General features: G+C 45.6%; 1 pseudogene; it reads right to left on the reverse strand.

The window, feature by feature from the left end:
* Positions 1 to 147: 147 nt before the first annotated feature.
* LOC115176494 (uncharacterized) lies at positions 148 to 27,897 on the reverse strand (annotated as a pseudogene).
* Positions 27,898 to 27,970: the final 73 nt, after the last annotated feature.

The raw sequence follows: 27,970 nt of genomic DNA on the forward strand, positions 1-27,970 counted from the left end.
CTGTGGGCAAGATACAGTTGTTTTCTTTGCATTGAATCTATTTGCATTGCATCTTAATCATATAGCTGAAACTCTAATCAAGAAATACTTACTTACGTGCATTCAACTAAGGTATGTAAAAACAACCATTTATCACAGTAATTATTTTCAGAGTGGGCTGATTTTCGTCTCCTGCCCCCCTGCCACGCCGCTCTCCCAGCCCTGGCGTATGCGGGTGATGGTTCGGTCCACACAGGGTTGATGAGCAGCAACTTGAGCAGCAGCACCACAGAGGGAAGCACCAGACACAGCATGTAGCCTGGTGGGGTGTACCACTTGTAGGTGGAGGAACGCAGGAAGTTGTTCCAGCCATACAGGTAGGTGTGAGCCGTACACAACAGCAGAGTCAGGTGACCCAGCTTGGACTGGTGGGGGAGAGCACACAACACAAGTGTCTTCAGTGATCACAACTTATGACGTATTGATTTAACCATATTTACTGCTCTGATGATAACTGAATCAATGTTATTATTTACAGCTCCATGACACAGCAGGAAATTCTCAGAGAAACACATTTTCAGAAGTGAATGAGAGATAACAGAGAGGGTTAGATTATGACACATGTACAGGCACGCATGCACAAGAACACACGCATGCGTTCCCTGTACCTGTACGAAGCTGAACTCCCTCCAGCTGAGAGCTGCTCCTACAGAGGGCAGGGAGGTGATCCCCAGCAGGACGTAGAGACAGAAGCCCAGGATCCCCAGGACATAGAAGGAGTCTGTGCCCCAGGCCTCTGTGTTGTCAAAGTCAAATGGAGTGGTCTTATTGGCTTTCATCTGAGAGAGAGAGACAAAGAGAGACAGCGAGAGGCTGGTAAAAACTAGAGATACAGTATTATCTTTTTCCCAGTCACAGGAATATACAGTTCAAGTCGGAAGTTTACATACACCTTAGCCAAATACATTTAAAAACTCAGTTTTTCACAATTCCTGACATCCAGGTAAAATGTCAAAATAATAGTAGAGAAAATGATTTATTTAAGCTTTGATTTCTTTCATCACACTCCCAGTGGGTCAGAAGTTTACATACACACAATTAGTATTTGGTAGCATTGCCTTTAAATTGTTTAACTTGGGTCAAATGTTTCGGGTAGCCTTCCACAAGCTTCTCACAATAAGTTGGGTGAATTTTGGCCCTTTCCTCCTGACAGAGCTGGCGTAACTGAGTCAGATTTGTAGGCCTCCTTGCTCGCACATGCTTTTTCAGTTCTGCCCACAAATGTTCTATGGGATTGAGGTCAGGGCTTTGTGATGGCCACTCCAATACCTTGACTTTGTTGTCCTTAAGCCATTTTGCCAGAACTTTGAAAGTATGCTTGGGGTCATTGTCCATTTGGAAGACCCATTTGAGACCAAGCCTTAACTTCCTGACTGATGTCTTGAGATGTTGTTTCAATATATCAACATCATTTGCCTCCCTCATGATGCCATCTATTTTGTGATGTGCACCAGTCCCTCCTGCAGCAAAGCACCCCCACAACATGATGCTGCCACCCCCGTGCTTCACGGTTGGGATGGTGTTTTTCGGCTTGCAAGCCTCCCCATTTTTCCTCCAAACATAATGATTTTATTTCATCTATTTTTGTTTCATCAGACCAGAGGGCATTTCTCCAAAAAGTACGATCTTTGTCCCCATGTGCAGTTGCAAACCGTAGTCTGGCTTTTTTATGGCGGTTTTGGAGCAGTGGCTTCTTCCTTGCTGAGCGGCCTTTCAGGTTATGTCGATATAGGACTCCTTTTACTGTGGATATAGATACTTTTGTACCTGTTTCCTCCAGCATCTTCACAAGGTCCTTTGCTGTTGTTCTGGGATTGATTTGCACTTTTTGCACTAAAGTACGTTCATCTGTAGGAGACAGATACCTCCTTCCTGAGAGGTATGACAACTGTGTGGTCCCATGGTGTTTATACATGCATACTATTGTTTGTACAGATGAACGTGGTACCTTCTGTCATTTGGAAATTGCTTCCAAGGATGAATCAGACTTGTGGAGGTCTACAATTTTTTTCTGAGATCTTGGCTGATTTCTTTTGATATTCCCATGATGTGAAGCAAAGAGGCACTGAGTTTGAAGGTAGGATTTGAAATAAATCCACAGATACACCTCCAATTGACTGAAATTATGTAAATTAGCCTATCAGAAGCTTCTGAAGCCATGACATCATTTTCTGGAATTTTCCAAGCTGTTTAAAGGCACAGTCAACTTAGTGGTTGTAAACTTCTGACTCACTGGAATTGTGATACAGTGAATTAATTATAAGTGAAATAATCTGTCTGAAAGAATTGTTGGAAAAATTACTTGTGTCATGCACAAAGTAGATGTCCTAACCGACTTTCCAGAACTATAGTTTGTTAATAAGAAATTTGTGGAGTGGTTGAAAAACTAGTTTTAATGACTCCAACCTAAGTGTATGTAAACTTCCGACTTCAACTGTATAGTGTATTAGGGGGGAGGATTAAGAGTAGTTTCACTCGATATTGTGTGTAAGTGGACCGGCAGCGAGCCGTGTCTCTGTACATTACTAGTAAAGTAATAGTATGGGGACGAGGACCAAGGATCTCTGTCTGAATGTAATTGTGACACAAGCAGAGCACCCCTGTGGATTTAATCAAACTGCAAGGCAGGGAATGCACATACGCACGCACGCACGCACACACACACCTCTTTCTCACACACACACACACACACGCACGCACGCACGCACGCACACACACCTCTTTCTCACACACACACACACACACACACACACACACACACACACACACACACACACACACACACACACACACACACACACACTCACTCTCTCTCTTTATCTTTCTCTGTCACACACACATACACACACACACACATACACACACACACTCACTCTCTTTATCTTTCTCTGTCACATACACACATTAACACACAAACAAACACTACTGCAGTGCTCTATTTTGTTGAAAAACAGATAGTTATGAGGGAAGAGCAGTGTGTGTGTTCAAAGAGCATGTGAAGCAGATTCAGGTCTGCTCTCCAGAGGGTTGAGGTGTTTGTTTTTCTCTCTGAAGCTGAGGCATGAATGCTAGTGCCTCATCTCCACAACATAGCTAAGTGTGTGTGTGTGTGTGTGTGTGTGTGTGTGTGTGTGTGTGTGTGTGTGTGTGTGTGTGTGTGTGTGTGTGTGTGTGTGTGTGTGTGTGTGTGTGTGTGTGTGTGTGTGTGTGTGTGTGTGTGTGTGTGTGTGTGTGTGTGTGCGCGTGCGCGTGTGTGTGCGAGTGTTTGTATACTATAACAATGCTGTCCTTGTTTCACCAGGCAATGGAAATTCACAAAAAAATTTAAGTAAAACAAACAAAATGCCTCCACACTGTACCCACAACCTACAGAATACTCCCTGATATTTTCTCAATTATTTGTTTTCTTTATTGTCAGGTGTTTATGTATGTGTACCTGTTTCCCGGCCAGTGGTCCATTCTGCAAAGCCCAGGCAGACAGGGTGTTGAAGCCTTTAACCACCTCAGCTCCAGGGACCAGACTGCTCAGGTACATAACATTATAACCACATTTACAGTACATCAACATACACATACTGTAGATACACATCAACATATGAAAACATTCCTCGTCTAAGGCACTGCATAGCAGTGTTGCAGCATAACTACAGTCTGGGGTTCAATGCCAGGCTGTGTCACAACCGTCTGTGACCGGAAGTCCCATAGGGCGGCGCACAATTGGCCCAGTGTCGTCCGGGTTAGGGGAGGGTTTGGCCGGGGGGAGGGGCTTTACTTGGCTCATCGCGCTTTAGCGACTCCTTGTGGCTGGCCAGGCGCCTTCAGATTGATTTCGGTTGTAAGTTGAACAGTGTTTCCTCCGACACATTGGTGCTGCTGGCTTACGTGTTAAGCAAGCGGATGTTAAGAAGCGCGGCTTGGCGGGTCATGTTTTGGGGGACGCATGACTTGATCTTTGCCTTTCCCGAGCCCGTTGGGGAGTTGCAGCGATAAGACAAGATCGTAATCATGAAATTATGTAGAAAAAGTGGTAAAAATTAAATTAATTAAAAAAACATTCCTTATTAACAATAAAACATACACATAATAACAACATATAGCTCTCACCTTTGCAGGTACTCTGCGTTGGCCTCTGGGTACTGATTCTTCCTCAAGTTGTTACTGAGGTCCACCAACACCTGCAATTCAACATGGCATCAAATACACTGATTCATACAATATATTGGCCAAATACACTGGAATATACATTCCGTTGGCTAAATACACTGGGACATACATTATTTTGATTAAATACGCTAGTACATATTATGCTGGCCAAATATACCAACAAAACAGACAATCATACATATAGCAGAAGTAAAAAAACATTTATGCTACCTTCCCCTTTAGCTGATTGGCCAGTGGTACCAGGAAGTCATAGTGTTCTCTCTGGACAGCGATGAAGATCAGACGGGTTGACTAGGCAGCTGCAGCATGGCACAGGACCTGCATATACATTATCAACATATTGATACACACTTAAACACACATACAGTATATTCACATGTACTCCTTCAAACATAACAAATATTTATACATAAACATTATGCACCATATTAACCACATGTAACATATCAACACATTACACCAGAGGTCAGACGTTTGGAGCGAGTAGTCGTGCTGCACTTCGCTACGCAGGTAATATTACATTTCATTACATTACAACGGTTTGATTTGTTTGATCTGAGCAATTTCTTAGCTAGCTACATAGCTGTCTTTGTATCAAAGATAATTGTGTAGTTTAGAGTAATTATCGAGGTTAGCTAGCCAGCTATTTTCATCCTCCGCGACGCCGTTCTCCTAACTTAGTCAACACTGCTAGCTAGCCAACTTCTACCGACTAGCAGCACTCTAGAAACTAATACATTACAACGGAACGATTTGATTAGTGTAGTGTTAGCTAGCTACATAGTTGTCTTTGCTGTCTTTGTATCTAAGATAATTGTGTAGTTTAGAGTAATTATCGAGGTTAGCTAGCCGGCTATTTTCGTCCGCCGCGACGCGACGCCGTTCTCCAGACTTAGTCAACACACCTAGTCAACATCAAACCCACTGCTAGCTAGCCAACCTTTACCGACTAGCAGCACTGTAGAAACTAATACATTACAATGGAACGATTTGATTAGTGTAGTGTTAGCTAGCTACATAGTTGTCTTTGTCATAGTTTGATAATTGTGTAGTTTAGAGTAATTATCGAGGTTAGCTAGCCAGCTATTTTCGTCCCCCGCGACGCCATTTTCCAAACCTAGCCAACTATTACCGACGAGCAGCATTGTAGAAACTAAATACATTACAAAGGAACGTCTTGATTAGTGTTATGTTAGCTAGCTACATAGTTGCCTTTGTATCATGATAAAGGTGTAGTACTGAAACTATCGAGGTTACCTAGCCAGCTACACTTTCAAACAAAGTCAACAACGCAGCCCACTTCACCAGCCAGCAGTACTGGTATTTTAGTCAATAACATTTTTGCAACGTAAGCTTAACTTTCTGAACATTCGAGACGTGTAGTCCACTTGTCATTCCAATCTCCTTTGCATTAGCGTAGCCTCTTCTGTAGCCTGTCAACTATGTGTCTGTCTATCCGTGTTCTCTCCCCTCTGCACAGGCCTTACAAACGCTTCACACCGCGTGGCCGCTGCCACTCTAACCTGGTGGTCCCAGCGCGCACAACCCACGTGGAGTTCCAGGTCTCCGGCAGCCTCTGGAACTGCCGGTCTGCGGCCAACAAGGCAGAGTTCATCTCAGCCTATGCTACCCTTCAGTCCCTCGACTTCTTGGCGCTGACGGAAACATGGATTACCACAGATAACACTGCTACTCCTACTGCTCTCTCCTCGTCTGCCCACGTGTTCTCGCATACCCCGAGAGCATCTGGCAAGCGGGGTGGTGGCACTGGAATCCTCATCTCTCCCAAGTGGACATTCTCTCTTTCTCCCCTGACCCATCTGTCTATCGCCTCCTTTGAATTCCATGCTGTCACAGTTACCAGCCCTTTCAAGCTTAACATCCTTATCATTTATCGCCCTCCAGGTTCCCTTGGAGAGTTCATCAATGAGCTTGACGCCTTGATAAGTTCCTTTCCTGAGGATGGCTCACCTCTCACAGTTCTGGGTGACTTTAACCTCCCCACGTCTACCTTTGACTCATTCCTCTCTGCCTCCTTCTTTCCACTCCTCTCCTCTTTTGACCTCACCCTCTCACCTTCCCCCCCTACTCACAAGGCAGGCAATACGCTTGACCTCATCTTTACTAGATGCTGTTCTTCCACTAATCTCATTGCAACTCCCCTCCAAGTCTCCGACCACTACCATGTATCCTTTTCCCTCTCGCTCTCCTCCGACACTTCTCACTCTGCCCCTACTCAGATGGTATTGCGCCGTTGCAACCTTCGCTCTCTCTCCCGCTACTCTCTCCTCTTCCATCCTATCATCTCTTCCCTCTGCTCAAACCTTCTCCAACCTATCTCCTGATTCTGCCTCCTCAACTCTCCTCTCCTCCCTTTCTGCGTCCTTTGACTCTCTATGTCCCCTATCCTCCAGGCCGGCTCGGTCCTCCCCTCCTGCTCCGTGGCTCGACGACTCATTGCGAGCTCACAGAACAGGGCTCCGGGCAGCCGAGCGGAAATGGAGGAAAACTCGCCTCCCTGCGGACCTGGCTTCCTTTCACTCCCTCCTCTCTACATTTTCTTCTTCTGTTTCTGCTGCTACAGCCACTTTCTACCACTCTAAATTCCAAGCATCTGCCTCTAACCCTAGGAAGCTCTTTGCCACCTTCTCCTCCCTCCTGAATCCCCCTCCCTCCTCCCTCTCTGCGGATGACTTCGTCAACCATTTTGAAAAGAAGGTCGACGACATCCAATCCTCGTTTGTTAAGTCAAACGACACCGCTGGTCCTGCTCACACTGCCCTACCCTGTGCTTTGACCTCTTTCTCCCCTCTCTCTCCAGATGAAATCTTGCGTCTTGTGACGGCCGGCCGCCCAACAACCTGCCCGCTTGACCCTATCCCCTCCTCTCTTCTCCAGACCATTTCCGGAGACCTTCTCCCTTACCTCACCTCGCTCATCAACTCATCCTTGACCGCTGGCTACGTCCCTTCCGTCTTCAAGAGAGCGAGAGTTGCACCCCTTCTGAAAAAACCTACACTCGATCCCTCCGATGTCAACAACTACAGACCAGTATCCCTTATTTCTTTTCTCTCCAAAACTCTTGAACGTGCCGTCCTTGGCCAGCTCTCTTGCTATCTCTCTCAGAATTACCTTCTTGATCTAAATCAGTCAGGTTTCAAGACTGGTCATTCAACTGAGACTGCTCTTCTCTGTGTCACGGAGGCTCTCAGCACTGCTAAAGCTAACTCTCTCTCCTCTGCTCTCATCCTTCTAAACCTATCTGCTGCCTTTGATACTGTGAACCACCAGATCCTCCTCTCCACCCTTTCCGAGTTGGGCATCTCCGGCGCGGCCCACGCTTGGATTGCGTCCTACCTGACAGGTCGCTCCTACCAGGTGGCGTGGCGAGAATATGTCTCCGCACCACGTGCTCTCACCACTGGTGTCCCCCAGGGCTCTGTTCTAGGCCCTCTCCTATTCTCGCTATACACCAAGTCACTTGGCTCTGTCATATCCTCACATGGTCTCTCCTATCATTGCTATGCAGACGACACACAATTAATCTTCTCCTTTCCCCCTTCTGATAACCAGGTGGCGAATCGCATCTCTGCATGTCTGGCAGACATATCAGTGTGGATGACGGATCACCACCTCAAGCTGAACCTCGGCAAGACGGAGCTGCTTTTCCTCCCGGGGAAGGACTGCCCGTTCCATGATCTCGCCATCACGGTTGACAACTCCATTGTGTCCTCCTCCCAGAGTGCTAAGAACCTTGGCGTGACCCTGGGCAACACCCTGTCGTTCTTCACTAACATCAAGGTGGTGACCCGATCCTGTAGGTTCATGCTCTACAACATTCGTAGAGTACGACCCTGCCTCACACAGGAAGCGGTGCAGGTCCTAATCCAGGCACTTGTCATCTCCCGTCTGGATTACTGCAACTCGCTGTTGGCTGGGCTCCCTGCCTGTGCCATTAAACCCCTACAACTCATCCAGAACGCCGCAGCTCGTCTGGTGTTCAACCTTCCCAAGTTCTCTCACGTCACCCCGCTCCTCCTCTCTCTCCACTGGCTTCCAGTTGAAGCTCGCATCCACTACAAGACCATGGTGCTTGCCTATGGAGCCGTGAGGGGAACGGCACCTCCGTACCTTCAGGCTCTGATCAGTCCCTACACCCAAACGAGGGCACTGCGCTCATCCACCTCTGGCCTGCTGGCCCCCCTACCTCTGAGGAAGCACAGTTCCCGCTCAGCCCAGTCAAAACTGTTCGCTGCGCTGGCACCCCTATGGTGGAACAAGCTCCCTCACGACGCCAGGACAGCGGAGTCAATCACCACCTTCCGGAGACACCTGAAACTCCACCTCATTAAGGAATACCTAGGATAGGATAAAGTAATCCTTCTAACCCCCCCCCCCCTAAAAGATTTAGATGCACTATTGTAAAGTGGTTGTTCCACTGGATATCATAAGGTGAATGCACCAATTTGTAAGTCGCTCTGGATAAGAGCGTCTGCTAAATGACTTAAATGTAAAATGTAAATCTAGTATAAAGGTTGTTGTACCTGAGCTCCATGGGGCAGGAGACTGCAGCTTTTGGATCGCCGGCTGCCGAACACCACCCTGTGCCCTGCCTAGAGAGCACCTAGAGAGCACCCCAGGTCACCCGTCCCAAACACGCACACCCTCTCCCACTCTGGGGGGGAAGGTACACAGTCCCCTGTCGGAGACAGGGACACACACTCACTTTTCTCCTATTTCTTCATGTCAATCGTCTGATCACCTGTCATGTCCTTAGATAGGTACGCTATGCAGTCAATCCTTGCTTGATTGTCAGCTAAACACAGCTCTCCTGAAGTCCAGATAGAGTTGATTGTTCAAAAATAGAGATCCTAGAGGCAAACACTTTCTTCTCTCAGCAATGTGTTGTTTCCTAAGTCTATTCCAGAGGTGAAACTGCTATCTCTGGTGAGTTATTTTCTGCTTCAGACCTGAACTGCTGTAGCAACGTGTGAACTTACTGACTTTCATGACTTTCATGGGCCAATTGGAAGCTGGGATTGATTAGGTGGTCATGATGGTATGAGGGCCGGATTGGGAATTTAGCCAGGACACCAAGGTTAACAATCCTTATCTTATGATAAGTGCCATCAGACCTTTAGTGAACACAGAGAGTCAGGACACCCATTTAACAACCCATCATACACCGGGCAAAGTCCCCCAATCACTACCCTGGGGCATTGGGATATTATTTTTTTTGACCACAGTGCCTCCTACCACTTCAAGCAGAATCTAGTCTCCCATCCAGGACCAACCCTGCTTAACTTCTGAGGAAAGCCAGCAGTGGGATGCAGGGTTGTATGCTGCTGACAGTAAGTGACCATAAGAGAGACAGAGGGAGAGAGGCTATCACAGTTTATAGCAGAACATCTCTCTCTCTTTCTCTCTCGCTCTCTCTCTCTGTGTCTCTCTCTCTCTGTGTGTCTCTGTCTCTCAGTCCTATGGCTTGGGGGTAGAAGCTGTTCAGGTTCCTTTTGGTCCCAGACTTGGCGCTCCAGTACCGCTTGCCGTTCAGTAGCCAAGTGAACAGTCTATGGCTTAGGTGGCTGCTTTCTTTGACAATTTCCCAGGCCTTTCTCTGACACCACCTGGTATAGAGGTCCTGGATGGCCATCTGCACCACCTTCTGTAGCACCTTGCGATCGAGGGCGGTGCAGTTGTCATACCAAAGCAGTGATGCAGCCAGTCAAAATGCTCTCAATGGAGTAGCTGTAGAACTTTTTGAGGATCTGAGAGGCCATGCAATATCTTTTCAACCTCCTGAGGGGGGAGAGGAGCTGTCACGCCTTCTTCAGGACTGTGCCCCGTCGATCTGGATGGGGGCGTGCTCGCCCCTCCATTTCCTGTAGTCCACGATCAGCTCCTTGGTCTTGCTGAAATTGAGGGAGAGGTTGTTGTCCTGGCACCACACTGCCAGCTCTTTGACCTCCTCCCTGTTGGCTGTCTCATCGTCAGGCCTACCACCGTTGTGTCGTTAGCAAACTTGACGATGGTGTTGGAGTCGTGAGTGGCCACACAGTCAGTCATGGGTGAACAGGGAGTACAGGAGGGGAGTAAGTGCACACCCTTGAGGGGCCCTGTGTTGAGGGTCAGCGTGGCGGATGTGTTGTTACCTACCCTCACTACCTGGGGGGGTGACCCGTCAGAAAGTCCAGGACCCAAAGGATTTCATGGTTACAGATGCGAGTGCTACGAGACGATAGTCATTTAGGCAGGTTACTTTTGAGTTCTTAGGAACAGGAAGAGGTACAATGTTGGTCTGCTTGAAACATGTTGGGATTACAGACTAGGACAAGGAGATGTTGAACATTGTAATGTGTGCGTACTGGCGGCAGAGAAGTCAGACGCAGGAGAGCAAAGACTATGTTACAACGGTGCAGTTTAACAATAAAACACAATAAATAAATACAATGGGACAAAACCCTTCGCACGCCAGACATAACATGCACAAACTCTTACAATCAACAATACCGGACAAGGACATGTGGGGAACAGAGGGTTAAATACACAACATGTAATTGATGGGATTGAAACCAGGTGTTTGGGAAGACAAGACAAAACAAATGGAAAATGAAAGGTGGATCGGCGATAGCTAGAAGACCGGTGACGTCGACCGCCGAACGTCGCCCGAACAAGGAGAGGGACCGACTTCGGAGGAAGTCGTGACAAACATGTTCGTGAAGACGCTTGCCAGGTTTAGTATTGGGTTCAGATTAAGGTTTAGGTTTTGGAGAAGAAGCTGGGGATTCTAAGGAAGAATAAAGATGTGAGATAAAAACAGAACGTCCCCTAAGTATACTCCATAAATATACCATCACTGGCTTCGCAGACAGACACAGGCGGGACGTTCATTATGAAACTATTAGAAGATGGCTTTATGAGGAATAAAAAACAGATTGGATGAAAGACTAACCCAGTTCACCAGCTGTTTGTCTTTGATGAAACTGCTGCTTTGGGGATTGTGTGTGTGTGTGTGTGTGTGTGTGTGTGTGTGTGTGTGTGTGTGTGTGTGTGTGTGTGTGTGTGTGTGTGTGTGTGTGTGTGTGTGTGTGTGTGTGTGTGTGTGCGTGTGCGTGTGTGCGCGTGGTAGCTCTTTCCCTGACATTTGTGAGTGTGAGAGTAACCCTGCTCTCTATGCAGTATCTAGGACAGGACAGATTGGCTGAGCTTTATCATCTCTGTCTTTAAATGTGAAGTTTGATGGACATTTGAAGTCATGAATCTTATCAGCCCGACCCAAGCTGCAGGTATCAAAGCTGGGAGGAATTTCATGAAACTGCTGATTTTAGAGATTTCCTAGTTTCCGCTTGCATTCTGCAGCATTCCCTCTCTTTTATGTAGACTTTTACAAAGTAAACTGCAGCTGATCATTGTCGGTGATCAGGCATACCACTGTTGTGTTGTCTGCAAACTTAATGATGCTGTTGGAGTCGTGCCTGGCCAGGCAGTTGTGGGTGAACAGGGAGTACAGGAGGGGACTGTGTATGCACCCCTGGGGGGCTCCAGTGTTGAGGATCAATCAGCATGGCAGATGTGTTGCTACCTACCTACCATCACCAAACCAAATCAAATCAAATGTTATTTGTCACATACACATGGTTAGCAGATGTTAATGTGAGTGTAGCGAAATGCTTGTGCTTCTAGTTCCGACCATGCAGTAGTATCTAACAAGTAATCTAACAATTTCACAACAACTACCTTATACACACAAGTGTAAAGGAATGAATAAGAATATGTACATAAAAATATATGGATAAGTGATGGCCGAACGGCATAGGCAAGATGCAGCAGATGGTATAGAGTACAGTATATACATATGAGTAATGTAGGGTATGTCAACATTATGTAAAGTGGCATTGTTTAAAGTGGCTAGTGATATATTTATTACATCCAATTTGTAATTATTAAAGTGGTTAGAGATGAGTCAGAATGTTGGCAGCAGCCACTCCATGTTAGTGATGACTGTTTAACAGTCTGATGGCCTTGAGATAGAAGCTGTTTTTCAGTCTCTCGGGCCCCGCTTTGATGCACCTGTGCTGACCTCGCCTTCTGTATAATAGTGGGGTGAACAGGCAGTGGCTCTGGTGGTTGTTGTCCTTGATGATCTTTTTGGCCTTCCTGTGACATCGGGTGGTGTAGGTGTCCTGGAGGGCAGGTAGTTTGCCCCTGGTGATGTGATGTGCAGACCTCAACACCCTCTGGAGAGCCTTACGGTTGTGGGCGGAGCAGTTGCCGTACCAGGCGGTGATACAGCCCGACAGGATGCTCTCGATTGTGCATCTGTAAAAGTTTGTGAGTGTTTTTGGTGACAAGCCGAATTTCTTCAGCCTCCTGAGGTTGAAGAGGCGCTGCTGCGCCTTCTTCGCCACGCTGTCTGTGTGGGTGGACCATTTCAGTTTGACCGTAATGTGTACGCCGAGGAACTTAAAACTTTCCACCCTCTCCACTACTGTCCCGTCAATGTAGATAGGGGGCTGCTCCCTCTGCTGTTTCCTGAAGTCCTCGATCATCTCCTTTGTTTTGTTGACATTGAGTGTGAGGTTATTTTCCTGACACCACAGTCCGAGGGCCCTCACCTCCTCCTTGTAGGCCATCTCGTTGTTGTTGGTAATCAAGCCTACCACTGTAGTGTTGTCTGCAAACTTGATGATTGAGTTGGAGGCGTGCATGGCCACGCAGTCATGGGTGAACAGGGAGTACAGGAGAGGGCTGAGAATGCACCTTTGTGGGGCCCCAGTGTTGAGGATCAGCGGGGTGGAGATGTTGTTTCCTACCCTCACCCCCTGGGGGCAGCCCGTCAGGAAGTCCAGGACCCAGTTGCACAGGGTGGATGGTGGATGAGAGAGCAGATGAAGTACTGTGAACTGGATGGTGGATGAGAGAGCAGATGAAGTCCTGTGAACTGGATGGTGGATGAGAGAGCAGATGAAGTACTGTGAACTGGATGGTGGATGAGAGAGCAGATTAAGTTCTGTGAACTGGATGGTGGATGAGAGAGCAGATGAAGTCCTGTGAACTGGATGGTGGATGAGAGAGCAGATGAAGTACTGTGAACTGGATGGTGGATGAGAGCAGAAGAAGTACTGTGAACTGGATGGTGGATGAGAGAGCAGATGAAGTTCTGTGAACTGGATGGTGGATGAGAGAGCAGATGAAGTTCTGTGAACTGGATGGTGGATGAGAGAGCAGAAGAAGTACTGTGAACTGGATGGTGGATGAGAGAGCAGAAGAAGTACTGTGAACTGGATGGTGGATGAGAGAGCAGAATAAATACTGTGAAATGGATGGTGGATGAGAGAGCAGAAGAAGTTCTGTGAACTGGATGGTGGATGAGAGAGCAGATGAAGTACTGTGAACTGGATGGTGGATGAGAGAGCAGAAGAAGTACTGTGAACTGGATGGTGGATGAGAGAGCAGATGATGTCCTGTGAACTGGATGGTGGATGAGAGAGCAGAATAAGTACTGTGAACTGGATGGTGGATGAGAGAGCAGAAGAAGTACTGTGAACTGGATGGTGGATGAGAGAGCAGATGATGTCCTGTGAACTGGATGGTGGATGAGAGAGCAGAAGAAGTACTGTGAACTGGATGGTGGATGAGAGAGCAGAAGAAGTACTGTGAACTGGATGGTGGATGAGAGAGCAGAAGAAGTACTGTGAACTGGATGGTGGATGAGAGAGCAGAAGAAGTACTGTGAACTGGATGGTGGATGAGAGAGCAGAAGAAGTACTGTGAACTGGATGGTGGATGAGAGAGCAGAAGAAATACTGTGAACTGGATGGTGGATGAGAGAGCAGATGAAGTTCTGTGAACTGGATGGTGGATGAGAGAGCAGAAGAAGTACTGTGAACTGGATGGTGGATGAGAGAGCAGATGAAGTCTTGTGAACTGGATGGTGGATGAGAGAGCAGATGTTGGGCTACAATGCTGAAATGTGCTTTTGTTTTTGCCATAAAGACATAATAATAACAGTGTTTCATATTATTTGTTGCTGTATCAATCTCAAATCTTTTATTGTAGGCAGATCCCTAAATAAACTGCTTAGCAGCCATAACATATCAGAATTCTCCCAGAATGAGAGAGAGAGAGAGAGATCCCAGAATAAACTGCTTAGCAGCCATAACATATCAGAATTCTCCCAGAATGAGAGAGAGAAAGAGAGAGGGCGAGATAGAGACAGAGAGAGAGAGGGAGGGTTTTGTACACTGGCATTTTTGTCTCGGTGTGTATGTGTGTACATCGGTTAATTACTGTCTGGCCCGCTGTGAGACTAGTGGTCTTTGACCCGCCCTGTTACATGCTGTTACTAGGGTTACTCCAGGGCTGATCTGATTGGTTCTTACAGGAGAAAATGCTTAATTAGTCTGAATCACCTTCCTGTTAACCTTGGGATTCAGCAGAAACCACACATACAGACACACACAGCAACCAGGTGGAGCTGACAAACAGTAACCATCCTGGAGTGAACAACGTTGTTTTTGTATATCATTCATATTCCTCCCCTGTTGAGAGACAGACAGAGACAGACAAGTCTCACAGCATGCAGTAGCATAGGGTTCTCATTCAGACACTCCGGAAAAAGTGCTATTTTAATCTCTGACTAATTCCAGGAGAGGACAGCTCTGGTCTGGGAGAGCTGTAGGGTGTGTAAGGGTTAGTTTGAGCACAGCACTAACACACCTAGACTTTCCACTGGCTGTGAGCGGATGTGAACATACAGGCTTCAACAGGATCAGAGAAACACTGAGCTCAGAATCACACCTCAGAAGAGGCTGTCATTGTTGTGTGTGTGCGGGTGTGTGTGTCTGTGTGTGACAGTAATTCCTCTAGCTGTGTCCAGGTCACGTAGCCAGCCAGGTAACCGTGGAGATTCAATTAAGTAGCCAATGGAACATGTTTGTGTGAATGGAGGCGTGTTATTAGTCAGTGACTGGGTTGACATTTCACTGTCACACCTCTGCATTCCACAACACGTAAGTGCCAGACAGAATAGATAATTTTTGCAGTATAACTTGCTATAACAGATTACCGACCGGGATATAACACGTTATGATAGTGGTAAAATGACATTCTGACAGGCCAATGACAGTAAAGGACTGGATGTGTTTTGATCAATATAAACATTATCCTTCCTAATGAGATGAATGAGTGCAATGCACTGTTTTGTTTAGTTATAAAGTATATGTCGAATATATTGTAATTGTCAGCACAGTAAACTTGAATGACCTGTGTCGTGGAAATTGCAAGATTGTTATAATGCTTGTATTGTATTATAATGGTTGTTTTATTCGACAGAATAGAGTATTCTGTTAACTATTGCGTGTGTGTTTTACTGAGGAGGGCCTCTATGAGATAGCACTGACGGAGGAGATTTACGATGTCTTTGGATGATAAAACCTAAAGAGCATTCCAGAGAACATGAGGTAATGTTTTTGTGCTATACCGTACCAGGGAGAGACGGTTCCAGTTTGGAGTAGGATGACCAGACACTGGTCTTTACAATGAAAACTGTTGACATAGCAGATGCTGTCTGCTATGTATTATAGATACCTTTCATACTAATCTTAACCTTGTGACCATTCTATGTATCTGTTGTTCGTCATGTAGGTTGAGAGGGGTGTATCTTGGCTATAAAAGATCTTTGTACTTTTGTGTTGTCACTTTCAATGGTTCATTAGAAATGGCGCATCATTGAAAGTCAGTGCTATTGCAAAGCTCTTATTATTAAAAATGTAGTTTAAGTATAACTCTGACCGGTGTGTGAAGTTTGTTTCTCCTCATTTGGTAATGCAGAAATTAACCACCACACCTGGCGTTTGTTACTGACCGGAAGATGGGCCTGACTGCTACTGACAACACAAACTGTATGTATGTGTCACGTTGCCCTACCTAGTGCTAATGCCAGGGAGGAATGTGTGAAAGCTGTCAGAACATCAGGTTCCTGAAACAGACTAAAACACCTTCCCATGGGACAGGGTTAGGGGGTTAGGGGGAGAGAGCGAGAGGATGGAAAATGAGAGGGGGGAGGGAGAGCGAGTGAGAGAGAGAGAGAGGGAGGAGAATGAGAGGGGAGAAAAGAAAGAGAGATGAAGCAAGGATGGAGGATGGCGAACGAGAGGGGGAAGAAAGGATAGATGGAGAAAGAAAGGAGTTGAAAGGGATAGAGATGGAGAAGGGAGGAGAGGGGAGTATAGAGCAAGATTTCACTTTGTGAGACAAAAACAGTAAACTCACACCAATGATAAATCCTTTATGTGGTTCTTACGGTCTATATTCTATTCAGCCTGTCAAAAGCCACTAATATAACAGGGGGTACATGGTACAAATTCACCTAGGACATATGGGAAAAGATCAGCAACAAACATTGTTGTTGATCTATATCAGCATGGGAGACCAATGGGGAATTGACACGTTCACTCATTTATTTATAATGAAGAGAGTCACTACTTCACCCACTCTTTCACTTGAAACGTTTATGATTCCAGTCACTTAATTAAAGATGGGAAGTGAGCAATTTCATCTTTCAATCACTTGAGGGAGAAGGAGCGGTAGAGAGAGAGAGAGAGAGAGAGAGAGAGAGAGAGAGAGAGAGAGAGAGAGAGAGAGAGGGAAAAGAGTGAGGGATAAAGTCATTCTTTCAATCACCTCGAATCTGTTCCTATAAGAAAGAGAAATATGGTCTATAATTCTGCTACCTGGGTCTCCATACCACCACTACTCTGAGGTGTTCTCTATAAGAGTGAAACATTTACCAGAGTCGTCACATAGCAATTTCTTGTCCTTGATCTTCACATTTGATAAGAGGGATAATGGTTGGGGTATATGAGTAAGACAGGAGGTTGGTGACACCTTAATTGGGGAGAACTCATGGGCTCGTGGTAATAACTGGAGCGGAAATCGTGGAATGTTTGATGCCATTTCATTTGTACCGTTCCGGCCATTATTATGAGCCATTCTCTCCTCAGCAGCCTCCTGTGATAATAAGTACACTGTTTTGGATGATGGATAGATTTTGATGTTTAATTCTAAAATGGATATGATTGTTTTTATCCATTATCAATCTTCTTACTAAAAGAACAATGAGAATCAAGAGGATGGAGCGAGGCCAAGGTCTGGTCCTAATGTTCTGTCCTGACTTGAACCCAGCCCATCCTGGAGTAAAAGTGTGTCAGAGTCTGAGGCTGGGGAATGGAGATCGTTAAAGTACAGCCCTGCTTTGCCCTCACACTATTAATGGCACTGCAACACATTCACTAAAAGTTATTCACTGTGTGTGTGTGTGTGTGTGTGTGTGTGTGTGTGTGTGTGTGTGTGTGTGTGTGTGTGTGTGTGTGTGTGTGTGTGTGTGTGTGTGTGTGTGTGTGTGTGTGGAATGTGTATGTGCGTGTGTGTAAGCACGCCTGCGCTCGCACACAGCACAACTATCCCCTCTTGCCAAATTCCAGAGATTGAATGTATCTTAAATGCACTTCGACAGCAATTCATTGCCCATATCTCACCCTCCCCTCCCTCTTGCCCAAGCCTCCCTACCCTCTCTTCCCTCCCCCTTCCTCTTCATCCCCCCTCCTCTTTCATCCCCCCATTCCTTACCCTCCCCCTCATCTCTCCTCTACTCCCTTAATCAGCATATATTCAGACAGAGATGAGAGTAATCTACTAGAGAGCTCTAGATCAGGAGTACAGAAAACCTTGGAACCAACCACTTAAAATCAACGATGGTGTGTGTGTGTGTGTGCTCATGTGCCTATCCTCTCTATGTCTATCAAATGAAGTGGACTGTCGATCCTGAGGCCCTTGGAGTTTCTATCCAGTGTTTTTATTGATCTGGTCCTCAAAAAAACAGCTAATCAATGCTTGTGATTGTTCCAGACAGGTGTTCGAATCAATGACAGTGATCATCCCAGACAGACAGTTGTCATTATGGACCCGATCACACCTGCATGCTCTGAGGAGAAGGACTCTCTTCCTATCTGTCTTCATTCCAGGAAAGAGTTTATATGTTATAGAGCCAATCATAGAGTCTGGTTGACAGTTACTTCCAGGTTGTGGGGTTCAATCAGCTGACGAGATGAGACCAGGCATAGACTTAACAGAGATGTATGCAACCACTCAATTAAGATTGGGAAGTTCAGTATAACTCTCAATGAGAGTATAAGAACACACAATAGAAAACAGTTTAAAAAGGAAAGTGACAATGACTCTTCATAAATGCTCTTCTAAAACCCTGTTGTCAGCCAATACTCTCTTGCTCCTCTCCTCTCCGACACATGGCCATAATGTGTTCTGACTGTCTGAGAGCAGGGTCACAGGAAGTGATGTCCTGTGAATCATGGAGCAGTTAAAGAAGCGTTTGGCAGCGAAAGAGGTTTTCACACCGAAGGTCAGACATACAGTTGAAGTCGGAAGTTTACATACACCTTAGTCAAATACATTTAAATGCAGTTTTTCACAATTCCTGACATCTCATCTTTAATCCCTGTCTTAGGTCAGCTAGCATCTCCACTCAATTAGTATTTGTTAGCATTGCCTTTAAATTGTTTAACTTGGGTCAAACATTTCCGGTAGCCTTCCACAAGCTTCCCACAATAAGTTGGGTGACAGAGCTGGTAGAGCTGGTGTAACTGAGTGTAACTGGTGTAACTGAGTCAGGTTTTAGGCCTCCTTGCTCGCACACGCCTTTTCAGTTCTGCCCACAAATATTCTATAGGATTGAGGTCAGGGCTTCGTGACGGCCACTCCAATACCTTGACTTTGTTGTCCTTTAGCCATTTTGCCACAACTTTGGAAGTATGCTTGGGGTCATTGTCCATTTGGAAGACCCATTTGCGACCCAGCTTTAACTTCCTGACTGATGTCTTGAGATGTTGCTCCAATATATCCACATAATTTTCCTCCCTCATGATGCCATCTATTTTGTGAAGTGCACCAGTCTCTCCTGCAGCAAAGCACCCCCACAACATGATGCTGCCACCACCGTGCTTCGGTTGGGATGGTGTCCTTCGGCTTGCAAGCATCCCCCTTTTTCCTCCAAACATAACGATGGTCATTATGGCCAAACAGTTCTATTTTTGTTTCATCAGACCAGAGGACATTTCTCCAAAAAGTACGATCTTTGTCCCCATGTGCAGTTGCAAACCGTAGTCTGGCTTTTTTATGGTGGTTTTGGAGTAGTGGCTTCTTCCTTGCTGAACGGCCTTTCAGGATATGTCGATATAGGACTTGTTATACTGTGGATATAGATACTTTTGTACCTGTTTCCTCCAGCATCTTCACAAAGTCCTTTGCTGTTGTTCTGGGATTGATTTGCACTTTTCACACCAAAGTACGTTCATCTCTAGGAGACAAAACGCGTCTCCTTCCTGAGCACTATGACGGCTGCGTGGTCCCATGGTGTTATAACATGCGTACTATTGTTTGTACAGATGAACATGGTACCTTCAGGTGTTTGGATATTGCTCCCAAGGATGAATCAGACTTGTCAAGGTCTACAATTTCGTTTCTGAAGTCTTGGCTGATTTCTTTTGATTTTCCCATGATGTCAAGCAAAGAGGCACTGAACTGGAAGGTAGGCATTGAAATACATCCACAGGTACACTTCCAACTGACTCAAATTATGTAAATTAGCCTATCAGAAGCTTCTAAAGCCATGGCATCATTTTCTGGAATTTTCCAAGCTGTTTAAAGGCACAGTCAACTTAGTGTATGTAAACTTCTGACCCACTGGAATTTTGATACTGTGAATTATAAGTGAAGTAATGTGTCTGTGAACAGGACATCTACTATATGCACATAGTAGATGTCCTAACCGATTTGCCAAAACTATAGTTTGTTAACAAGAAATGTGTGGAGTGGTTGAAAAACAAGTTTTAATGACTCCAATCTAAGGGTATGTAAACTTCCGACTTCAACTGTACATCACCTCAGAGAGCGAGAGAGAGAGAGAGAGAGAGAGGGAGGGAGTGGGAGAGAGAAAAAGGAAGAGAGTGGGAGAGGGGAGAAAGGGATAGGTTGAGTGGGGAGAGGGAGGGGGCATAGATAGAGAGACAAAGTGAGAGACAAACCATCGCTTATCTCTCGCATCCTTTCTCCGAACAACAAAGAAGAAAAGAGAGAGAGAGCGAGTGAGAGAGAGAGAGATGAAGAGAGAGATAGTGAGGGATTGTGTATTGCCCACAGTATCATTTCAGCCAGTCAACCAGAGGACGTTTATGATGTTGTTTTTGTCTTTGTTCTACAGCAGATATGGGAGATACTCAATGGTTTCTCTCTCTTTCTTTCTCTCTCTCTCTCTAGCTCTCTTTCTCTCTGAACTATATCCTAGGGTACATAGATTCTGAGGATAGAGTACATTTCTGTATGTATGTATGTGTGTGTGTGTGTGTGTGTGTGTGTGTGTGTGTGTGTGTGTGTGTGTGTGTGTGTGTGTGTGTGTGTGTGTGTGTGATCAGACAGAGCTTCGGGAGTGTTTGTATCAGAAGTTGTTGCCCCCAGGTCAGCTGACCTCAGGCTATCAAGCAGTTGATTGGTTAATGTGTTTCTGCAGACTCAGTCTTCATGAGGGAAGCCAGACCTGATTAACCGACCCCAAATCCACCTACACACTGTTTACTGACACACGCACATACACGCATGCATGCATGCACGAACACACGCACACTGCTCACTGCTCCCTTCCACACACACACATTAACAGTCTCTGATAGGTAAAGGCTTGAATGTGTGTGAGTGTGTACATGCATGCATACATTGAGTGTAATCTAATCAGGGACCAGGTCTCCAGAGTTTGTGACTTATAATGATTTACTGATGACCTCTTCTCTCTTACTCAATACAGTATAAGTCAGCCAATCTGTGTATGTGTGTGTGTATATATATATATGTGTGTGTGTGTGTGTGTGTGTGTGTGTGTGTGTGTGTGTGTGTGTGTGTGTGTGTGTGTGTGTGTGTGTTTCTGCATCAACTATTGAAACTATTTATTCACCTACCAAGGTGTGCCCTTCTGCATTCAATAGTGGAGTAAATACCACGACCTGATTTAACGGCGTACAATATGTCAGCTCCATGTAGTTAAATCTGCTATAATGTCCTTTAATATCATAGTGTTGTTTTCAGACTCTGCAGGTAGCCTGACAATGGAAGAGAGTGCTTTTGAGTGTATGAGGAGAACAACATAAAGTGGCGGTTTATTTTGTGTCTGTGTGATTGAGAGAAAAGGTTATGTGTGTGTATCATGGAAACCTATGTGTCTAATCACAGCGGGGATGGCTCTCCCTGACCTATGTGTTTAGAGTGGGAGGTACCTCTACTCCCATACAGTCTAACCTCACACACACACACACACACACACACACACACACACACACACACACACACACACACACACACACACACACGCGTGCGCGCGCTCGTAGTTCTTGAAGTGATAACTGGCCTCTCCCAACTGCTCCTTCTCTCTTTCGCTCTCACACATAAAGCCTTTCAAAATCTCTGTCATCTCAGGATTCGGCAAAGCCCTGGTGGACTCGTGCCACACACACAGAGACACACACAACCTGCAGATTGCAAGTGCGAGAGGGAAATAGGGAATTGAAGTGGGACAGAGGTAAAGAGAACGAAACAGAAAGGGGAGGAAGAGGTATATAAAAAAGAGTGTGACAGAATTGATCAGTCTATCCCAGAGGATAAGGAGCGGTAGGAGGGGAGTCAAAGAGAGACAGGAAGAGAGAAAGAGAGGGAGATTTTTATAGTGCTGATAATGTAGAGGATACAAAAAATATAGTCACAATCCGATTGTGACAATTGAATTCAACAATTCAGCACAATCCAAATCCAGTTGGAAGAAGACTGTGTGCATCGCATTTGTGACTAATCAGGTATCAAACCAAGTTGTTAAGGTGCCTCAAGACTGTACTGTGTTGGTAGTAAACCTTGTTATTTATTCCCATAGGCTACGTTTCAAAGATTTCTACTCGAGTTAGAAATGTTTAGTAGGTGAGTTGTGAGGCTAAGGATAACATAAGATGGACGCTGAGGTCATATGAATGTTGGGATTTTAGATGTTTGACATACCCTCCATTTTGTTGTATCATGCCTTTAAGTTGCTACCATGGTTTCTAGCAGTGATACAGTTACTGTGAAGTCAGAAATGCCAATCAATAAACAGTTAACCCAGCTAACATGGTTTGTCAGTGTGTGTGTGTGTGTGTGTGTGTGTGTGTGTGTGTGTGTGTGGAGCTCATTCCAGGGTGTCAGAAAACAATGTTTTTCAATCTCCAACTGAGAGCTTTGCCCTGTAGGTCACACCCTGGGAGAGACAACAACTGACAACCCCCCCCCCCCCCCCCCCTCTTTATCCCCCGTCTCTAACCAGCATCCCTCCCCCCGCTTTACAACATCACTATCTTTATCGCTTCTTTCCATTCTCTTCTATTCCCTCCATCCTCTCCCTCATTCTCTCCTTCTCTCATACAAACACAACAGTAATAAATATTAGTGTAGGTAATTACATAGCAGCCAACAGTAAATTTCACCTCCATTTACATTTAGATTACAGAATATTTCATTCCTATCAATTTGAACACAGAAGACAGATGCCTGATTGTATATCCAGGCACAAACTACTCTGTTGTTCATGGCATTTTTATATTCTGTCTGCTCTACATCCACACACACACACAAGCAAAAACACACAAAAACCACATACACATTCGGCAGTAAATTGCAGTATTCCCACTACTGGGCCAGCCTCTGTGTGTGTGTGTACAGTGCACACACACACAAAAAAACACACGGTGGATACTTGGGTACGTGGGTGTGATGACTGCACATACATTGTGTTTATAAATTGTGTCTAATGGTGTAAATACCTATGTAATACACAGTAGTAGCCTACCTTGAACTGTGTGTGTGAATGTGCATAAGCATCTTTGTGTGTGTGTGTGTGTGTGTGTGTGTGTGTGTGTGTGTGTGTGTGTGTGTGTGTGTGTGTGTGTGTGTGTGTGTAATCTGCTGTTTACCTTGAACTGTGTGATCCGTATATGCTGATATCATTAACCCTCACCCTTGATCGCTCTCTCTCTCTACACACACATTGGGTCCAACAGCAATAAGGCATAATTAATAACAGCAGTAGCGGAAATGGGATTACCATTAACAGAAATTACAACAACAATATTAATGAGAATAACAATGCATTAAAGCAATAGTAGTAGACCAGTCTCAACGTGACTGAGAAGCCACATGACATGGTATGAAAGCCAAAACAAAACCTAAATGGGAAATATTATTGACATTACATTGCACTTTTCACTGGCTGTCCCTCAGGTTGTGGCAGGAGGAAACATTTAGGCTTTTCACCCACTACATATTAGATTTTTTCTTCATCTTTATAGTTTCAAATTCTTTGTACTGAATGATAATTTTGGGAAACAAAGATTCTCTTACGTCTGAGAATTTGTCACAGTGTATTAGGAAATGCAGCTCTGTCTCTACCTCTCCCCTATTCACATCGAGCACCCCCCTATTCACATCGATGGGACAGTAGCGGAGAAGGTGAAAAGTTTTAAATTCCTTGGTGTACATATCACCGACAAACTGAAATGGTCCACACAACAGTGCCTCTTCAACCTCAGGAGGCTGAAAAAATGTGGCTTGTCACCAAAAACCCTCACTAACTTTTACAGGTGCACAATCGAGAGCATCCTGTCAGGCTGCATCACCGCCTGGTACGGCAACTACACCGCCCACAACCGGACTCTCCAGAGGGTGGTGCATCTGCGGGGCAAACTACCTGCCCTCCAGGACACCTACAACACCCAATGTCACTGGAAGGCAAAAAAGATCATCAAGGACAATAACCACCCGAGCCACTGCCTGTTCACCCAGCTTCCATCCAGACGTCGAGGTCAGTACAGGTGCATCAAAGCTGAGACAGAGAGATTGAAAAACACCTTCTATCTCAAGGCCATCAGATTGTTAAACAGCCACCACTAGCACAGAGAAGCGGCTGCCTACCTCCAGACTTGATATCATTGGCCACTTTAATAAATGGAACACTAGTCACTTTAATAATGCCACTTTAAGAATGTTTACATATCTCACATTACTTATCTCATATGTATATACTGTATACTGTATACTACACTATCTTTCTATACTATCTATCGATCTAGAAGCATAAGCATTTCGCTACACTCACAATAACATCTGCTAACCATGTGTATATGACCAATAAAATTTGATTTGATTTGAAATATAATTTATATTTGTGATCCTGATTTCCGGACATCTTTTGGAATATCATTACATCCGTTTTTTAAGGTTAACTGTCAGAGCCCATGTCTGACAGAACCTGTGCAGATGATCTAGATGCTGCTGTAACCCCTCCTTAATGGGAGACGGCAGCACCAGGTCATCTGTGTACAGCAGACACTTGATTTCAGTGTTGTGTAGTGTGTGACCAGGTGCCGCAGATTCTTCTAATGTATTTGCCAATTCATTAATGTAGATGTTAAATAGTGATTTATTGAGCAGTACTGTTTCACTCCACGTACCTGAGTGGAGAAGCCAATTTCAACCACATTTCTCTTTCGTGTACATTGATTTAATAACATATGCTTTCCCTCCAATACCATTATCTATTTGTTTATTAAAAAAAATACCTTTGTGACAAATTGAATCAAATGCTTTCTTGAAGTCTACAAAACACGAGTAGATTTTGCCTTGGTTTTGGTTTACTTGTTTGTCAATTAGAATGTGGAGGGTATATATATATATATATGTTGTCTGTTGTACGGTAATTTGGTAAATATCCCATCTGGCTTCTGCTCAGGACGTTGTGTTCATCAAGGAAATTACGTAGTCTGCTATTATGGATACTGCAGAGAATTTTCTCCAAGTTGCTGTTAAAGCAAATTCCTGTAATTATTTGGGTCAAATGTCAAAATTTGTATAGATTGGTGTGATCAATCCTTGGTTCAAAAGAGGAAAATACCTGCAGTGAGGAGAATGTTGAAGAGTTTGAGTATAGCCAATTTGAATTTGTGGTCTGTATAATTGATCATTTCATTTAAAATACCATCAGTAACAAGTTTTTTTGGGTTGTAGAGTGTATACTTTTTACAATAATTATGGTTCTGTAATTGGGGTATCCACAGGACTTTGATAGTCTGACTGCCGAGTCAAGGATTTGTAATTTTTCTTGTGTATCATTTTGTCCTGGACTCTGTTATATTGCTGTAGAGGTTTGCAAAGTGATTTCTCCACATATCACCATTTTGGATAGCCTCATGAGGTTTGTTTAATATTACAATTCTCCCAGAAGTGATTTGATTCTATGGATTACTCAATTACGTCCAACTGTTTTCTAAGTTGCTGTTATTTTTTGTTCTTAGGGTGTGTTTGTATTGCTTCAGTGTTTCCCCTTATTGAAGTTGTATATTTTTGTTGTCTGGTTCTCTAGATATACTGTACCAGTCAAAAGGTTGGACACACCTACTCATTCAAGGGTTTTTCATACATTTTACTATTTTCTACATATATAGCAGCTACACAGAGAGGACATAAAGGACAGTTCCAGACAGATGAAGAACAGTACAACTGCTACAGTTGTCACGATTCTCTAAAGCTGAACCCAGAAGCAGACCAGGACAAGGTGAGTAAAATGAAGGTGAGTATTTATTTACAGTCGAGGTGAAAATAGAATAATCCAGGAGACGGAGCGGCAGCGGAGGCGAGTTGATGAGAGGGAATAGGCAGATCCAATGATGTCACTGAAACCACCGACGGCCAGGCAAGGGAGTTGAATGTTCCGGGAGGATGACTGTAGACAGAGTAAACAGGGGGTGAGTAACCGGCAAAAAGTACAGAACAGCAAAACTAACTCGTAACATGAGGCTGATACGCTGACACAACATACTGTTTATTGCTAACGATCCGGCAGGGAATGGATGTCAGGTCAGGGCTTATGAAGAGAAGAGGTGATGATCAGGACCAGGTGTGCAGATGGCTGATGAGATGCAGGTGCGGGTAATCAAGAGTTCTCCCGCCTAGCTTTGTCGCCTGGCAACCAGACAGGGTGCGTTCAGGAACCTCAGGAAACAGACTCCAAAACAAAACAAAAAAGTCAGCTCAGGCAGAAAACAGACTCAGGAAGCGGGATTCCTGACAGTACTCCCCCTCCGACGAACGCCACCGGGCAGACAACCCGGAGCACCAGGATGGAGGCGGTAGAAGTCACGAAGGAGGGCATCAAGGATCTGACGCCGAGGAATCCAACTCCTCAGGACCATACCCCTTCCCAGTCCACGAGATACTGGAAACCCCGACGTCTGGAATCCATGATGCGGCGCATCCGTGTAGAATGGACCACCTCCGATCATCCGAGGAGGAGGAGGCGGAGGGGGTAGCAGAGGACTGAGGTGCACAGGCTTGAGACAGGAGACATGAAAGGTGGGGTGGACTCTGAGCGTTCTAGGCAACTTGAGACGAACCACAACAGGATTGATCACTCTCCACCACAAACAAACTTCGGTGACAGTTTCTTCGACTCAGTCCGCAGAGAAAGGTCCCGTGTAGCCAACCATACCTTATCTCCGATGGCATAAGCGGGGGCTGGAATCCGGCGACGATTCGCCTGGAGCTGATAACGGTCAGAAACTCTAAGGAGAGCCTTTCTGGCCCGATGCCAGGTCCGGTGGCAACGACGAATGTGGGCCTGGACCGAGGGTACCGAGAGATCCTTCTCCTGAGAAGGAAACAAGGGAGGTTGGTAACCGTACAGGCACTGGAAGGGAGACATCCCAGTAGCAGATGTAGGGAGAGTATTGTGGGCATACTCGACCCATGGCAACTGAGAGGCCCAAGAGGCGGGGTTGGAGGAGACAAGGCAGTGCAGATTCCATCTTATGGTTGGCTCTCTCCACCTGACCATTAGATTGGGCGTGAAATCCAGATGTGAGACTGACAGTAGCTCCAGTGGCCAAACAGAAGGATTTCCAGACAGCAGAGGTAAACTGAGGACCACGGTCGGAAACTGTCACTGGGCAACCCATGGACCCTGAAAACCTCCCTAACCAGGATCTCGGACGTCTCAGAGGCAGAGGGAAGCTTGGAGATGGGTACAAAGTGGGCAAACTTGCTGAATCTGTCCACAATAGTCAGAATGACCGTGTTCCCATCAGAAGAGGGCAATCCAGTGACAAAGTCCAGGGCCAGATGCGACCATGGTCGCCGGGGAATAGGTAGGGGGTGAAGAAGTCCAGAGCTGGCCCGATTGACACTTTTATTCTGTGCACATACTGGGCATGCAGCAACAAACCTCCGGGTATCTTCTCCCATGGCAGGCCACCAAAATCGTCTACGTAGTAATGCCATCATCCGAGCCACCCCCGGGTGACAAGCCATCATGCTGGCATGGGACCATTGGAGGACGGCAGAACGGACAGATTCAGGCACAAACCGACCGGGTGGACCGTTACCGGGACCAGGCTGCGTCCGAAGGGTCGCCAGAACCTCCTCCTCAATCCTCCATGTGACTGCTCCCACGACGAAGTTCTGGGGAAGAATCGTCTCAGTCTTGGCCCCACTCTCCTCCGTCTTGGAGAACATCTGGGACAAGGCGTCCGCCTTGCCGTTCTTAGACCCAGGTCGGAACATCAGGGAAAAATTAAAGCGTCCAAAAAACAAAGCCTACCTGGCCTGACGCGAGTTGAGACGTCTAGCCGATTGC

Source organism: Salmo trutta, chromosome 37, assembly GCF_901001165.1.
Source record: "Salmo trutta chromosome 37, fSalTru1.1, whole genome shotgun sequence".
Lineage (NCBI taxonomy): Eukaryota > Metazoa > Chordata > Actinopteri > Salmoniformes > Salmonidae > Salmo > Salmo trutta.